Source organism: Mandrillus leucophaeus, unplaced genomic scaffold, assembly GCF_000951045.1.
Source record: "Mandrillus leucophaeus isolate KB7577 unplaced genomic scaffold, Mleu.le_1.0 Scaffold39, whole genome shotgun sequence".
In the NCBI taxonomy this organism is placed as follows: Eukaryota; Metazoa; Chordata; class Mammalia; order Primates; family Cercopithecidae; genus Mandrillus; species Mandrillus leucophaeus.
Window position 1 is genome coordinate 6,142,943 of NW_012104142.1, and position 12,898 is coordinate 6,155,840.

The window sequence follows — 12,898 nt, forward strand, 5'->3', positions numbered from 1 at the left end:
GATTTGTTAAAAAAATAAAAATAAATTAAAAAAATAAAAACAACAACAAAAAAACCCCACGATATCTGTGAAGTGCAATAAAATAAGGTATGCTCATACCAAAACAGACTTAATTATTGCTATTTCTTACCATTAGTATTAGAGTTCAGTTTCTAATGTTTTCCATTTTCCATATGTTATTGATGTTCATTAAGTTACACAAATTATTTACTGTTGTTACTTCCACCTTAGTAGGGAGAATCTTTGATTTTTGCTGGATAAATTTTCCAACAAGAGTGTGATTATAGGCTTGGCGTGGTGGCTCATGCCTGTAATCCCAGCACTTTGGAAGGCTAAGGCGGGCAGATCATTTGAGGTAAGGAGTTCCAGACCAGCCTGGCCAATATGGTGTAACTCCATTCTACAAAAATATAGAAATTAGCCAGGTGTGGTGGCGCATGCCTGTAATCCCAGCTACTTGAGAAGTTGAGGCAGGAGAATGGCTTGAACTTGGGAGGCAGAGGTTGCACTCTTGCCTAGGTGACAGTGAGAGTCTCCATCTCAAAAAAAAAAAAAAGGACCATGATTATAGAAATCCTATTTGTGTTTATTTTTAATTTCTCTAGAATTTGTTTTCTTCAATAAGTAAAATTCTAATACCAGTTTTTTTAGGGTAACACTGTGATTTTTATACAGAAAGACTTCCTCCAAATTGGAGAATGTACTCCTCTATTCCTATAATTTTTCTTAAGTCTTACTTTTGGCAGCTACCAAAAGTAAAACTCCCTACCAAGATTGAGAATAAATCTTTAGGAATATTAAAGTAATGTAATTTTTCATTACATGGACTAACCTTTTTACTATGAAGAATTGGGATAGTATTGGTTATAGAAGCTTAGAGCCCTAAAGATAAAGATTGGTAGATTTTGTGTTATGGACTTGTGGCACTATAACAAAGTCTGGAAATTTTATGTGAGATTGGAAACCACACTATGTGCTAATTGCCTCTGAATGGTAAGAAAATAAGCATATGTATAGCATTTAGTTGTTAAGACAGTAGGCACTTATGCAGAGCCCCAAATGAATTAACAAATCGTCTACTGAAATATTTTCACTTCTGTTTTCTTTATGTATTTTAGACCAATCAGCAGTTCCTTGAGAAAATGAAATGTTTACTAAATCTCTTTAATAAACATGTTTAAGAGCGGAAAAACTTATAAACATTCGGATGGCAGTGTACATTTTTATGTGTTAGTTGTCATATCTTTGAAATTGTGTGTAAACTGGACATAAACAATTGAGTGTCTGCAGAAGGGTATCTGTCTTCCAACATATTTACTGAACATATTATAGAATCTTTATAGTTTAATATGATTTACCCCACATATTCTGTTGTTGCTGTCTTTTCAGATAAAGTTGAATTTAATCTTTCTTAACAGCTTTTATTGAAGTATTTATGTACCATTGAGTTCACTCATTTAAAAAATATCATTCAGTGGCTGTTAGTGTATTTAAAGAGTTCTGCTACCATCACTGTAATCTAATTTTTGAACATTCACATCACCACAAAAGGAAACATTATACCCATCAGCAGTAATGCTCCATACCCCCTGGATTTAATCTTATGTCCACATTTCTTGTAATAGTTTCAATGATATCTGGTTATTATGACTACAAACAATACAATTGTTCCTGATTACACAAATAATGTATTTATGTCTTTATTGTTGGCATGTAATGGAAGACATAATAAATCTACTTTGATCTCTTGCTCTTACCTATTTCTCTATTGCAAGTGTTATAAAGAGTCTTTTAAGCTTTTGTTCATAAATATAAATATATATATATATACACACACACATATATATATGTAGTGCTACCATGTTTGAGGGTCATGAGGGTCAGTTCTTTGAAATACCAGTTTTTTTCTGATTTGGCTGGATGACATGGTACATCAAGCTTAAAAAAACTATTTGGTAAATTGGTATGAAAAAATGAGAGAACAACCTTTTTCCTTTCTGGTACATAGCAGGAAGGCAAGTTCTTGTATGAACCCATATTTCCTGTTACCCATTTTCAGACCAGTATTGGTTTCTCATCTATATAATAGGGATCTTTTGACTCTAACCTCTTAAATCTATCGTGTGTTTTCTTTCTTCACCTTGGAAATAGCTTCTTGAAGCCCCAGACTTCTAGAGCACATTCGTATTAACTAACGTTGTCCTGGTTTACTAGTTAGGGATCTTAGTAAATCCTAAATAGTTGAAGATGTTCTGAAAGATATATTGCTGCTTTTAAAAATCTTATTTATCTTGTTCTCTATGCAGATTTCTGGCACAAGGTTTTTTTTTTTTTTTCAATTGTAGTAAGTCCATGGATGCTTTTCTCTATAACTTTCCCATTTTCCCTTATCACACCTTCACTGCAAACATCTAATTTCTGTCCAGTCTCTCAACTCTTTCCAGTTCTGCTGTCCTAACTAATCATTTTTTGTATTCATCTTTCAAAGTATTTGTTTCTGTCTTCATTCTATAAATGACAAGATTATTTAAGATTATTTTGTATTACAGAAATAGTAAAAATCAAATAAAATATCAAATGTAGAATAGTCCACCAAAAATATTTTATTTCATCTTTTCCAGAGAAGTACACATATAATAAAGTAAATGAGCATTATATGTTTTATTATTTATCCTTAATAATATTTTTTTCACAGATATGTTGCTTCTTGTAAGTTTAACTTTTTAAATGTGAAAACTACAATAAACTAAGTTAAATTTTAAAAATATTTTACTTACTAAAGTCAACTGATGTTTTCCTGGTAGATTGATAGGCTTCTTGTGGTAGTTTTTAATCATTTGCAAGTTTTGAGCCCATTTCTAAAACTTTTCTCATTGTAAATATGTATTTCCTTTCTTATATTGACTGAGAATTTGTTTTTATAAAAATGAAGTGGGGAATCAGACTCAAGGTGAAACGCTGTAGACTTAGTGCCAGCAATAAGCAGAATTACTTAAAATCATTCCAATATCTTTTATTCCTTTGTTGTCTTTTTCAAAAACAGTACATTTTAACCACATTAATATAACTGAAGACTTTTTAAGGCTTAGTTTTCCTTTATAGATATTCCCTAATTTCATTTTTATTTCAGTCTGTCAGGGTTGTGATTGTGATGTTTTAAGGTAAACTGTAGTGTTTTCACATCCTCAGATGAACTGATTTGGGAAAATACTTTGTAGGAAGTTTTTTTGTATAGTATGTAGACACATTGGTAAAAATCAGTATGTCCACTGGCTTATTAGTTTCACAGATGCTTCCATAATTCTTAGTGTACTCTTGGGTATATTAAATTATCATATCCTGACAGCAATCCTGAAACATGCCAGTCTTATAAAGCCTTATTTCTGAGAACTAAAGCAAGGCATCAGTGAACCATATCTGACATGCCATGTTAATTTCCATAACTATCATTTCTGAGAGGTGGTAGGATTTCTAAGGCATGGAGAATCTCAGTAAATCTACTTAAAAAAAAAAAAAAAAGCAAAATATCTATTTTATTCTTGGGTTTCCAATCACGAGACCTGACTGCTTCAGTCCCACTTAAATAATTTCAAAAATAGTGATAAGCATATTTTTCTCTTATAGATTGTTAAATATTTACTCACGTGCACAATGTATCAGAACATTTTGAATTCTGTATTCTTAGTGTTGGGTGTTCATGTTGTGAATGAAAACCTCATTCTGTTACTTCATAGCATATTTATATATACAAATAATTTTTGCCTTAAGTAGGAAAGAAACAGCTGAAAGATACATAGGTTATTTTGCTTTTTAAAATTTTAGCAAACTATTCTTTGAATCTTCTGTGTGTTTGGGACTGTTTGTAGAGGAAAATTTCATCAAGCAACATTTTGGAAACATTGGTGTTTTGTACTCTTTCCCAAATAAGCTTAAACTTGTACTCCCCAAAATAAAATGTTTCTTTGTATATTGTTACCTGCAAGTTATTGATAATGGAAGGAACACTTTTTCAATCCTTAGTCCTCTTTCCCCCAACACAGCTTTTAGATTGTAGATAAACTTCCCAGCTCAGTAATTAACTGAGCTCAGTCATTGCACCCTGTATCATGTGATTTTTTTTCCAGTGGAATACATTATTAGAGCACTTACACAGCCAGTCTAGCTGCAGCAGCCCAGGCGGCAACAGCAGTGCCATTTTTCACAAAGAAAATGTTGAACAGGAGCCAAATGTTTGGTGGCAGTCTGTTGCTAGGAAATCAAGGTCCTGAGGCGATTAATGACAAAGCAAGCAATAACAAGAAGGCAGAATTACAGATTTAAAAGAGAAAAAAGTGGTTGGTGTTATAATTACCCAAAGAAATCCGCACTCATTAAATTGGCTGTTTTTATGATTGACTTTAATTGGAGGTTAGCTCAGATATTTAGCTCCTTTCCCACCCCTTTAAACACACACAGGCACATAATCTGTAGAACTGCAGACTTGTTTTTCTAAGCATTGAGAGGAGCTTGCCCTGTAATTTGATCCCCACTGACAGATGCATTTTCTATGCTGCCATTTTGAATTAACCTATTGTAGAACAATTTTCTTCAGCCCTGTTGAATAAAACATCCAGTCTGATTACCTCCGATGGATTTGATAGAGTAAAAGAATGTACTTCTCATTGAAGTAGATTGTTTGCATGGACTCTACTGATTTTGAACTCTGCCAGTAAGCACAATCGTTTGTAATAAATTTTCAAAGAAATTTGTGAGGAAAAGGTAATGAGAGTCACCCTTTTATAGTTTAATGTTTGGACACCTCCATCAAAATAATATAATTCTTATAAGACAGTGTTATTTTTCCAGTAAGCTTTTCACGTGGTTTTAGAAAAACATTCTGAATCTTCATTTAGACTATTCATATATTTAGGAATAGAGTCTTGTATTTACACACTCTAAAATGACCATTCTTCCTCCCCAACAACAGTATTTTAGTGCAAGACTCAGTATGCAAAGCACTCTGTTGCAAAAATATTTTGGGTATGTACAATATTTAAAGTGATTTTAAGATTGGCCTATTTCAATCTTTGAAGTATTTTTCCCCCCAAAAAATCCCTTATTTAAATTTTTTAGGGTGTGATAAAGCATGTTACTAGAAAAGCATCAATTGGTCTTTCAGGTACAATACCAGAGGAACCATCACAGTGTATTTACCTTTCTCAAAAGCTTTAAAAATGAAGTTACATGATGCCTCTGCTCTCCAGATTTCTAATCAAACCCTGGAACAAAAGAGCCAAGCACATTCTATCTGACAATGCACACACTGCTAATCAGATGCCAATGCCAAGCTGTCTGCTTTGTTAAATACTTAGCTTCCTAGAGGCAGGAAGACAGCTGCTATAAGTATGATGAAATTTTGTAGTTCAATCTATTTTTGCTACCCTTGGGCTACCAAGATACTGTTAATTTAGACCACCCCAATTGGTACACTTTAGGGAGTTTTTTAAAGAGTTTGTAATTAAAATGATAAAACATCGTTATTACATTGAAGACCTTCTGTAAGTTTTACATTTGGCAGATACCTACTGAGATAACCCCAGCATGTAATTTACAATGATGTAATGGTTGTAATTGCATTTTAGAAAAAGAGAGAACTATAGGAGCCAAGTGCTTCCATTAGAAGAGTTTTTAAATCTGCTTCTGTTTCATTTAAATCTACTTCTATCCCCAAATTACTTACCTATAATTGACTATAGCAGCTATAAACCTTAAGATGCTATCTGAATATTTTTTAAAAGTTATCACCCTAGACACTGTCACCAGGGGAAGGAAGCTAAAATCTTAAAGTTCTTAACTGATGATGATACTGCCAGTAGGTAGATTATATTGCTTAGCCCTACATAGTTAACTACTTACCCCCAGATAATACTGCCTTTTGGGACATGATTCTCAAAACCTGTAGTATGTGAAACCTGTAGACTTAGCACACTATTAATTGTAAATAAAATGGAAACTTTTGTACTCTGGTGGTTGGGGTCGGGAAGGGGAAAGAGGCAGTACAAATAAGCAACCTGGACATTTTTATTGTTTTTTTCTTATCTGTTAGTCTACATGAAGAGCTATCCTTGAAAGTGAGTGCTTTAGATCTATGAAACTGGGCAGCTGTCATACCACATCTATTAAGACCTAATAATCACATAATTAATATAGCAAATGAATAGACTGTAAGGTAGGGTTTTTTTTTTTTTTGTTACTACACTGTGGTTTTGTTTTTAATAAATAGTTTTGGCTTTATTTTAAACAGTTAAAAATTCAAAACATTTTTATGATCAAAGCTTATAGGTTCTATCCTTGGAAAAAATATTTTATAAATACAGAAAATAGTTGCTTAGGATTGGAATCCAACTCTGTTGACCATGAACAACTTCAAAGTTGATCTCATAATCTTGCATGTTGTGGAATAATACCACGAAAAAGTTAATTAAAGAATTTAGATGTTTGTTCTCCTGTCTAGAACTCAATAACTTTTAAGTAGTAACTCTCCCTACAGTTTAACTGTTAAGCAGTTTAACTCTTCTGACAGTTTTAGGTTTTATTCTGTGAAGACTCATGATTTTTAATTTTTGCATCCTAATTTTTCAGTTGTTTCAGGTATTGAAATTACAAATGATGGGAAAGAAAAGTGATTGACTACAAAGGGGATACAAAAGGCAAGTTTTAGGGTGATGTACTGTTCCGTATGGTACTATGGTGGTGGATATGTGATTCTATGCATTTGTTAAAGCCCAAAGAACTGTAAATCACAAAGGGTTAATTTTAATGTATGCAGGTCTTTTAAATGTTAGGAATTTCAGGATGGAATGCAAGCTGTAACAAATGAATCTACTTGTATCACAAATGTATGGCATAACTTCACTGAGTAGGTGGGGGGAAAAGGAGCTGACGTCAGTAACTTTGGAAAATGGTATTTTGACTGGACAATGTAAAGCTAATGACTAAGGAACACTATAGAAACACTGTATTCTAGTTGGTAAATTTGTTTCTCATAACGATATGGGTTAACAGTTCTGAACCCCTTTACATGTATCCTGGGGTTGAACAAATAAGTAAATGAATGATGAATGGTGGAAGCTAGATTTCTCACTATCAGGAAGGGATGTTACAGATAAATAAACAAGAGGGGAGAGCCAGAATGAAGCCTGTGGTACTGAATTAGAGTTGGAGATATAAGTATTTACCCATGTTTAGCTTAATATATGTAGATGGATAGATGCAGAAATAATTATAGATACATGTGTATATGTGGATTAGTATACATGCATATGTTTCCTAGCTGTGTTCACTGAGAAGGCCTAGAAGCAGTGATATCCCAGTAGCCACAAACACATCCAGTGCTCACATCCCGGTTTGTAAATCCTATTCTCCAATAAAAGGATCCAGGACTCCTTTTAAATATGACTGATTCTGGGGCTGGTGATGGGAAAATACAACATAAGCATGGAATATCTTGTAGTGCCAGAAGGCAAGAGATTTCTTAAAAATAATAAAGATTAAGCATGCCAAAAGGGACACAAGAGCCAATGTGAAAGAACTCCCAATGGCCATAGCTGGAATAATTAGAGCAACAAAATAAAACATGTAGCATTGGATTAAGGATAAATTATTAAATAAATATACATGAGTTCACGGTGTTATGTATAAATTGCATAAATAAATAAATGGAGGAGAACAGATAAATCTCCCTGATAGAAGAGTTCCAAATAACATATTGCCCCCTCCAGAAGGTGGATCCTACTTCCCTTCTCCTTGAGAGTATGAGCTGGATTGAGTGAGTCAGATCCAAAAATTGAGTTGGAAGACAGCGAAATACTGACTTGACTGTTTCCATTGGAGAAAGCTGGTAAACAGTTATGTTAACTAAGTGATTAAGGTTAACATCACAAATGGGAAGTCATGTTGGTGTGAAAAGGTGGAAACTTCATCTCTCTGATATTCTTTCCCTAAACCTGTAGCCTCAATCTAATCATTAGGAAAACATCAGACAAATCCCAGCTGATGGACATTCTACCACACAAGTTGAGCGTTCCTGAAAACTGTCAAGGTTGTGAACAACGAAGAAAGACTATAAACATCTCACTGACAAGAAGAGACTACAGAGTCATGACAACTAAATGTTACATGGTTTCCTGGATCAGGTCCAGAATAGAAATAGGATATTAGTGTAAAAACTGGTGAAATCTAAATAAAGTCTTAACTTTAGTCAATGATCCACCAACATTGGTTTCTTGGTTTGGACAAATGTGCCACAGTAATGTAAGACGCTAAGATAGTGACATTAGAACAAATTGAATGAGGGGTACACAGGAAGTCTGTATATTATACTTGTAATTTTTCTGTATATCTAAATTCCCAAATTAAAAAAAAAATTATTTGAGGTCGATCAATGGGCTGACTATATTGGCAAGATACTGATAGGTTACGTGTTGAAAAAAAAATCCAATATAAAATAGAGAAAAAGTCAGTTCCATCCCTTCCTACTCCCCCTTTACCTGCCTACTTCCCAATACTCATCATTGTGATTTGGTCAGAACAGGGCTTAGTGCCAGAGGTCAGGATGACTGAGGGTGGAGGAGTTGTGGGCAGTGGGTTCATGGCTGTCACAATAATGCTGTGGCAATTCTGTGGTTTCCCAGCTGGGAGTTAGGAGTGGGGGAGGGCTGCAGCCTGATGACAGCCAGCTGAAGGAAGAGCTGCTTCTCTCTTCCCTAGCTACTCCATCACCGGAACCCAAGACCACGCCAAATAAGGTATGGATGCGGATGCTTTTGCTGAGTCTATTCTGCAAGAGGCAAAGAAAGGGTAGTTGCTCCAACCCCACCTTCCTCATATACAAGGGTGAGGGGAACAGGAGCATGTGGCTGCTACTAGCAAAGGAAAAGTAGGAGAGCAATAGAAAGGGGAGGAAGTGGGAAGAGCAGAAAATCAATATTATTTAAAAAGTGACCTAAGACTTAAAATTGAATTAGTATTTGTACAGAAAGGTGCAGGTAGAATAACTCCCTGTGGCCCATGATCAAAATTATGTGGAGAAATCATGGTGGGCCCCTTCCCCTGTCCCCAGTGGTGGTCCCAGTTGCTGAGTGCGATTGGTTAGAATGGATTCCAGTCTAGTCGTTCAGGCAGAGAAAGTAGTTGCAGTGGGCAGGCAAGAGAGGCTCAGTTGCTGCAGCAGTGGCTCTTACTTGCTGGGTGGTTTTCCTGGAGGTTTCAGCCTGGAGCACCAGATGCATTCTGGGGCTTAATTTTAGGAACCTTCTTAGCTATCGCCATGAAAATTTCATTTACATTCATTGCAGTCTTTGCTGATGTCTCCACAGTCAACTGTTGTCGTCTGCATAGTCCTGTGCTTCCTGGAATTCCAGGGCTTTCCTGCTGGCCAGGTCTGCCTTGTTACCCACAAGTACAGTGACGATGCTGGTGCTGGCGTGCCTTTCTAGCTCCTTCACCTGTTTCTTGGCTGGTGCAAATGTATCTTTTTTGGTGATTTCATAGTACAGGGGGGCCGGGCTACCATACTGTTCCTGTCCAGCGCTGCCCCAGGTCTCAAACTTGACTATTGTGTTGTCTAAGCAGACAGTCTGTGTAAGGAACGCTGCTCTGATTATGCTCTCCTGGTACTCTTGAAATTGTCCCTTGACAAAGTGGAGAACAAGGCTGGATTTGGCCACCACAGACTCATTGTTCCCAGTGGCTGGTCCACTAGGTCGTGTGCTGTGCCTCGCCCGACCCGCCACTACCCGTCCAGTTGTCATGGTACCAGAGAGCATGGGGACGGGAGCCATTGCTATGCAAAGAGACACTTAGTTGGGGAGGGTGTCTCCAAGACCACTCAAGGGCAGTAGCGTTACTTGGGGCTAGGGCTCAAACAGGCTCCACTTCTCTCCCCCGACCCCCAGCGATATCTCCAAATAAAAATTTTACTTAAACACAAAGACCATGTATGTACTTAAACACCTATCTAAAGAAATAAAATATGGCTGGGCATGGTAGCTCATGCCTATAATCCCAGCACTTTGGGAGGCCGAGGCAGGTGGATCACCTGAGGTCGGGAGTTCATGACCAGCCTGATCAACATGGAGAAATCCTGCCTCTACTAAAAATATAAAGTTAGCCCGGCATGGCAGCACATGCCTGTACTCCCAGCTACTTGGGAGGCTAAGGCAAGAGAATTGCTTGAACCCAGGAGGCGGAGGTTGCGGTGAGCCGAGATCCCTGCCACTGCACTCCAACCTGGGCAACAAGAGCAAAACTCTGTCTCAAAAAAAATTTAAAAATTAAAAAAAATAATTCCCCTGCCTCTCTCCACCCCAGAGGGTAACTATTATCCTACATTTTATGATTATGATTCCCATGCTTTTCTTTATAGCTTAACCATATGTGTATCACTAACTGTTCTATCATATCTCATAACCTCTTACATAGTTTCGCTTTTTTGTCATGTTTGCTATGTTCTGGATAATTTCTTCAGATCTATCTTCTGATATTGCTAATTGTGTCTTCAGCAGTGTCTCATATTCTGTTTTACCTGACATTGAATTTTATATAATAATCATTACTTCCATTTTCATTTCTTCCCCTGAAATCAGTTTACTTTATCATTTTGATAAACTCACTTCATTCTCATGTATACAATCCTCTTATTTATTTAAATAAATTAAACTTATTTTCTATTTTGTGCCTAGCCTAATATTTAAAGCTTATGCAGTTCTGATTTTTCTGTCTCTGTTTCCTCTGGCTGTTACTCAAACTGCCTTATTTTCCTGTGTGTTAGCTTGTATTCGTTATTTGTGGTGATCTCTGAGACTGAGATTAAGATATGTTTCCAAAGAGAGTATTTACATTTGAATCTGCCAAAAGCCGGGGATACTGTCAACCTGGGAACACATTCAAATAACTGTTGGGCTTAAAGTTTTGTGGGCTGCATAGGTAACATGAGTTCCAGATCCATAAACCTTCATGAGGGTGGGCTTGTGGTTAAATTTTCAAAAAAGATGTATTTACCTCCACCTAGCATCAAGTTTGAAAGAGGTTAATTTCCTTGCTTATTCTTTCTATAGGGTAGACATCATTCTATTCAGCTCTTACACTAAACATGTGTGTAGCTCTTTAGGATCCCAACTTTATGTGGAGAGTCTAATTAGACTTCCTATCTTTAATATACCCTAGAATTTATCCCCTAAACCTTGGGTTCAGTAGTGTCCTGGTAAATATTTTAAAACTGGCTCTCCAGGGCAAAAAAAAAAAAAAAAAAATCCTAATTTCTCACATTTTTCTATTTCACACTATGACTGATTTCACGATACCAACCTGAAGTCATTGAACGTGGAGTTGGGAAAAGATATGTACAGTTAGCTTTCTCGAGCCGGCTCCAGTGTATCACTGCCAGTTCTGTACATGGCTGTGAAAACTGAAGCTCAATGCACAGGGCTTGGCATATCCCTCAGAATGAAAGACATCTAAGTGTTTGCCTATCCCCCTGGATTTCCATTTTTACTTTGTTTTAACCTTTTGAGTATTCTGTGTCAACTCAGCAATATACTTCAAAAAAAGATTCTTTTGTTTTCTTTTTATTTTAACCCAGCATTTGTTGTTATTTTTAGCAAAAGGCCTGTGTCAGGGTACCTGTTTAGTCAGAAATAGAAGTCTCTGTTCTTGTTTGTAAATATAATGTATTGTTTTTCTTTTTGGGGAAATATAGAAAGAAATAGATGTCTCTGTTCTTGTTTGTAAATTTAATGTATTTTTCTTTTTTGAGAAATAGAGAAAGGTACAGAGAATATTAAAATTATCCATAATCCTATCATATATGTTCATTTTATGTGCATGTATGTCTCCATACTTTTTTATATAATTTGCATTATATCTATTTCATAATATGATTTTTATTAATACATAATGAATGTTTGCTCATGCCGTTAACTATTCCTTTAAAACAGCCCCCATTATGTATGAGAGTAAACATAAAATGCTGCACACATAGGGATTAGTATAATTCAGAAATTCAGTCTGTATTGCATTTGGAAATAATTTTGTCAAAGTTATTCATGCCACATTATTAATAATTGCAAAATATCAGAAACCATATAAATGACCCATTCTAGAAGATTGGTTGAATATACTCTGGAACATACAATAGACTACTATGTTGATAAAAGCTATCTGTTTTTATAACTATATGGAGTAATTTCCAGGAAATATCACATGAAACAAAAAGCAGAAACAAATACTCATAGTGCTACTTGTCATACAAGAAAAAGGGAGAATTAAAGAATGTGTATGTTCAGGAAGGATAAAGCAGAAAACAATAAAATTAGTTACAAGAGGTAGAAGGGAAAGTGAAGTGGAAGGGATGTGGGAGGGAGTGAGACTTGGATATTGGGGTATACTTTCTTGACATAGTTTCAACTTTTGAAAGCATGTTAATGTCCAACATATTCAAACAGTTAAATAAAAATGGTATCACTGGGACAGGGACCTAAAATTATAAACAAACAAACAAATGAACTTAATTCGTTTTTGTTTGTTTGTTTGTTTGTTTTTGAGACGGAGTCTCGCTCTGTCGCCCAGGCTGGAGTGCAGTGGCCGGATCTCAGCTCACTGCAAGCCCCGGGTTTACCCCATTCTCCTGCCTCAGCCTCCCGAGTACCTGGGACTACATTAGCCGGGACTACAGGCGCCCGCCACCTCGCCGAGCTGGTTTTTTGTATTTTTTAGTAGATACGGGGTTTCACCGTGTTAGCCAGGATGGTCTTGATCTCCTGACCTCATGATCCGCCCGTCTCGGCCTCCCAGAGTGCTGGGATTACAGGCTTGAGCCACCGCGCCCGGCCCTTAATTCGTTTTTGTTTTTTTTTTATTT

The 12,898-nt window shown here is 36.2% G+C and overlaps 1 protein-coding gene and 1 pseudogene across 5 annotated transcripts in view; one reads left to right on the top strand and one right to left on the bottom strand.

Annotated features, from left to right (window-relative positions):
* The window catches only part of ADK (adenosine kinase), a 636,511-nt gene that overhangs the window by 307,526 nt on the left and 316,087 nt on the right, over positions 1-12,898 (top strand). The gene's annotated exons all lie outside the window — the stretch shown is intronic.
* LOC105547515 lies at positions 8,489-10,291 on the bottom strand (annotated as a pseudogene). Its single transcript, XR_001007233.1, has one exon. The product of XR_001007233.1 is annotated as a ras-related protein Rab-5C pseudogene (transcript).